This window comes from Schistocerca serialis, unplaced genomic scaffold, assembly GCF_023864345.2.
Source record: "Schistocerca serialis cubense isolate TAMUIC-IGC-003099 unplaced genomic scaffold, iqSchSeri2.2 HiC_scaffold_1142, whole genome shotgun sequence".
NCBI classification, from domain to species: domain Eukaryota; kingdom Metazoa; phylum Arthropoda; class Insecta; order Orthoptera; family Acrididae; genus Schistocerca; species Schistocerca serialis.
Window position 1 is genome coordinate 342,501 of NW_026047340.1, and position 5,000 is coordinate 347,500.

The 5,000-nt window shown below is 51.8% G+C and overlaps 1 non-coding gene across 1 annotated transcript in view; it reads left to right on the forward strand.

Moving 5' to 3' along the window:
* Positions 1–3,997: 3,997 nt before the first annotated feature.
* Positions 3,998–5,000, forward strand: part of LOC126432591 (small subunit ribosomal RNA) — a 1,909-nt gene continuing 906 nt past the window's right edge. The window contains exon 1 of the ribosomal RNA XR_007578076.1: positions 3,998–5,000. This exon is cut by the window's right edge and continues 906 nt beyond it. This is a non-coding gene — a ribosomal RNA (small subunit ribosomal RNA).

Genomic DNA, 5,000 nt, shown 5'->3' on the forward strand with positions numbered 1-5,000 from the left:
CTATATCGTACCTTAACCTAACCTATATCGTACCTTAACCTAACCTATATCGTACCTTAACCTAACCTATATCGTGCCTTAACCTAACCTATATCGTGCCTTAACCTAACCTATATCGTGCCTTAACCTAACCTATATCGTGCCTTAACCTAACCTATATCGTGCCTTAACCTAACCTATATCGTGCCTTAACCTAACCTATATCGTGCCTTAACCTAACCTATATCGTGCCTTAACCTAACCTATATCGTGCCTTAACCTAACCTAATTTGTGCCTTAACCTAACCTAATTTGTGCCTTAACCTAACCTAATTTGTGCCTTAACCTAACCTAATTTGTGCCTTAACCTAACCTAATTTGTGCCTTAACCTAACCTAATTTGTGCCTTAACCTAACCTAATTTGTGCCTTAACCTAACCTAATTTGTGCCTTAACCTAACCTAATTTGTGCCTTAACCTAACCTAATTTGTGCCTTAACCTAACCTAATTTGTGCCGTAACCTAACCTAATTTGTGCCGTAACGTAACCCATGTTGTGCCGTAACGTAACCCATGTTGTGCCGTAACGTAACCCATGTTGTGCCGTAACGTAACCCATGTTGTGCCGTAACGTAACCCATGTTGTGCCGTAACGTAACCCATGTTGTGCCTTAACCTAACCCATGTTGTGCCTTAACCTAACCCATGTTGTGCCTTAACCTAACCCATGTTGTGCCTTAACCTAACCCATGTTGTGCCTTAACCTAACCTACGTTGTGCCTTAACCTAACCTACGTTGTGCCTTAACCTAACCTACGTTGTGCCTTAACCTAACCCATGTTGTGCCTTAACCTAACCCATGTTGTGCCTTAACCTAACCCATGTTGTGCCTTAACCTAACCCATGTTGTGCCTTAACCTAACCCATGGTGTGCCTTAACCTAACCCATGGTGTGCCTTAACCTAACCCATGTTGTGCCTTAACCTAACCCATGTTGTGCCTTAACCTAACCCATGTTGTGCCTTAACCTAACCCATGTTGTGCCTTAACCTAACCCATGTTGTGCCTTAACCTAACCCATGTTGTGCCTTAACCTAACCCATGTTGTGCCTTAACCTAACCCATGTTGTGCCTTAACCTAACCCATGTTGTGCCTTAACCTAACCCATGTTGTGCCTTAACCTAACCCATGTTGTGCCTTAACCTAACCCATGTTGTGCCTTAACCTAACCCATGTTGTGCCTTAACCTAACCCATGTTGTGCCTTAACCTAACCCATGTTGTGCCTTAACCTAACCCATGTTGTGCCTTAACCTAACCCATGTTGTGCCTTAACCTAACCCATGTTGTGCCTTAACCTAACCCATGTTGTGCCTTAACCTAACCCATGTTGTGCCTTAACCTAACCCATGTTGTGCCTTAACCTAACCCATGTTGTGCCTTAACCTAACCCATGTTGTGCCTTAACCTAACCCATGTTGTGCCTTAACCTAACCCATGTTGTGCCTTAACCTAACCCATGTTGTGCCTTAACCTAACCCATGTTGTGCCTTAACCTAACCCATGTTGTGCCTTAACCTAACCCATGTTGTGCCTTAACCTAACCCATGTTGTGCCTTAACCTAACCCATGTTGTGCCTTAACCTAACCCATGTTGTGCCTTAACCTAACCCATGTTGTGCCTTAACCTAACCCATGTTGTGCCTTAACCTAACCCATGTTGTGCCTTAACCTAACCCATGTTGTGCCTTAACCTAACCCATGTTGTGCCTTAACCTAACCCATGTTGTGCCTTAACCTAACCCATGTTGTGCCTTAACCTAACCCATGTTGTGCCTTAACCTAACCCATGTTGTGCCTTAACCTAACCCATGTTGTGCCTTAACCTAACCCATGTTGTGCCTTAACCTAACCCATGTTGTGCCTTAACCTAACCCATGTTGTGCCTTAACCTAACCCATGTTGTGCCTTAACCTAACCCATGTTGTGCCTTAACCTAACCCATGTTGTGCCTTAACCTAACCCATGTTGTGCCTTAACCTAACCCATGTTGTGCCTTAACCTAACCCATGTTGTGCCTTAACGTAACCCATGTTGTGCCTTAACGTAACCCATGTTGTGCCTTAACCTAACCTATAATGTGCCTTAACCTAACCTAAAGTGCGCCGTAACCTAAACTATATTGCGCCTTAACCTGACGCACGTTGTCGCTGAACCTGCTCTGTAATTGTTATGCAACCCGTTAAAGTAGTGTAGTGTTGCCTAACCGCAACCCTCGCAATATAGTTCGCTACTCGCACTGCCCGGTCCCCTGTGTATCGCGTCATGTTAAACACCTTGCAGGTGTTGCTGACTTTCCACATGCTCCTGCTATACACTGTAGTGTGGATAGCAGCAGGACGTACATGCCCCCCCCCCTTCCCCCCTGCCTTCGCAAGCTGGTCGGTGAGAAGTTTGCATGTTCAATGCCCTTCGCATGCCGACGTACTCAGCCTACGTTGTGGTACGGCCTGTCACCTGTCCGCCGATGTACGCAAAACCCACAAACTGTACTGCACATTGCTCCGTATGTACTGAATGATACATCGTGGCCCATGTGACCGTATGACGACAGCGCCTAGCAACGGCGGACCATACAGTCCAAATATTGTGCACGCAGCTACGTGTCGTCTCCCTATAAGAGCTGGATTGCAGTGTGGTACGCCATACAGACGTGTGGGAGGAACGGACGCCCTGGATGGCGATCAGCATGAGCAGTCTGTTGATGTAGTGGAGCGTGTATTCGGACGTAGTCGTCTCTTCTCACACACCGTGATAGCATGTTGCACCGCGTTCCACATCTGCGACATGCTGCAGAGGCGGGCTGACAGTCGTTCGCGCAATGGACACCGCATACGTACGGGGTCTACCTTCCACGTGTTCTCTAGGCGTGCACATGTTGTTGCGTCTATGTGGGCAGACGTAGTGTGTTGTGACACCTGACACAGGCATGCAATACTCGTTGCAAATGGCGATGGACGTGTACGTTTGCTGGTGACGTTACGCAAATGAACAACCGGTAACCCGTTGTGGTGCGGTTGTTCTCGCTAGAGGTGAATCAGTGTTGGCGACGATCGGTCGAGCTATTAACCGGTTGTTTCAGGGATACCCACCATGCCCACGAACGTGAAAGGGGACCCACCATGCCCACGAACGTGAAAGGGGATCTGGGTGTGAGGCGATACGCGGCGGTGGCTGGGTGGGACCGTCCCCGGCCGGTGAGGGGGGGCCGCCCGGCGTGCTGGCAGCGCGGTGCGTGGGCGCACGCGCTACAGCCGGCTGGTGGGGGCGGCCGGTGGCAGGCGCGCCGGCCGACGGACGCGGCAGGCGGCGCAGCTGCGCGCCGGCGCCCCCTGCTCGCGGCGCCTTGCGGCCAAAGTAGGTCCTCGCGGGCCCGGTGCGAAGCGCGGTGGCCATCTGCAGTGTGCTGGTCCGATTGAGGACTTTGTGCGCTGAGGATGCGCCGCCGCCCGGCGCTCGGCGCCGCGACGCCGTCTGCTGCTCGGTCGCCCCAGCGGTTCTCGCAGGTGGTTTGTATCGCAGCTGTGCGGACGTGTTGGCGCGTGCGCTGTGCTGGGAGAGTTCGCTTCGGCACCCAAGTAGGGCTTTTGTCCTTCTGTGGCGCTGGCGTTGGAGCTGCCGGTCACCGTAGGTGGCGCGTGTTGTCTCCCGCCGGCAATGCCACGACAGCACGCTCCCGGGCCTCTGTCGGCAGCGGCAAGCTCAGTTGGGAGCACGGGTGGTCGCACCTAAAGCGTCTACTCGCCTAACTCCGGGCGATTGCGCCTCTCTCGAACCCGACCAAGTACTTAGGACGGCGCTGCGCGCCGCCGGGACCTGAGAGGGTTTCGAGGTGTGTTGTGCAGGGGAGCTCAGCCTCCTCCTGTTTGCAGAATAATTGAGCGGACGCTTGCGTGTTCGCGCGGGCCCCCGGGACACACTCCCGGGCGGCCGGCTGCTCAGCTCTAGTTGACGCAGCTCCCTGGTTGATCCTGCCAGTAGTCATATGCTTGTCTCAAAGATTAAGCCATGCATGTCTCAGTACAAGCCGCATTAAGGTGAAACCGCGAATGGCTCATTAAATCAGTTATGGTTCCTTAGATCGTACCCACGTTACTTGGATAACTGTGGTAATTCTAGAGCTAATACATGCAAACAGAGTCCCGACCAGAGATGGAAGGGACGCTTTTATTAGATCAAAACCAATCGGTCGGCTCGTCCGGTCCGTTTGCCTTGGTGACTCTGAATAACTTTGGGCTGATCGCACGGTCCTCGTACCGGCGACGCATCTTTCAAATGTCTGCCTTATCAACTGTCGATGGTAGGTTCTGCGCCTACCATGGTTGTAACGGGTAACGGGGAATCAGGGTTCGATTCCGGAGAGGGAGCCTGAGAAACGGCTACCACATCCAAGGAAGGCAGCAGGCGCGCAAATTACCCACTCCCGGCACGGGGAGGTAGTGACGAAAAATAACGATACGGGACTCATCCGAGGCCCCGTAATCGGAATGAGTACACTTTAAATCCTTTAACGAGTATCTATTGGAGGGCAAGTCTGGTGCCAGCAGCCGCGGTAATTCCAGCTCCAATAGCGTATATTAAAGTTGTTGCGGTTAAAAAGCTCGTAGTTGGATTTGTGTCCCACGCTGTTGGTTCACCGCCCGTCGGTGTTTAACTGGCATGTATCGTGGGACGTCCTGCCGGTGGGGCGAGCCGAAGGCGTGCGACCGCCTCGTGCGTGCTCGTGCGTCCCGAGGCGGACCCCGTTGAAATCCTACCAGGGTGCTCTTTATTGAGTGTCTCGGTGGGCCGGCACGTTTACTTTGAACAAATTAGAGTGCTTAAAGCAGGCAAGCCCGCCTGAATACTGTGTGCATGGAATAATGGAATAGGACCTCGGTTCTATTTTGTTGGTTTTCGGAACCCGAGGTAATGATTAATAGGGACAGGCGGGGGCATTCGTATTGCGACGTTAGAGGTGA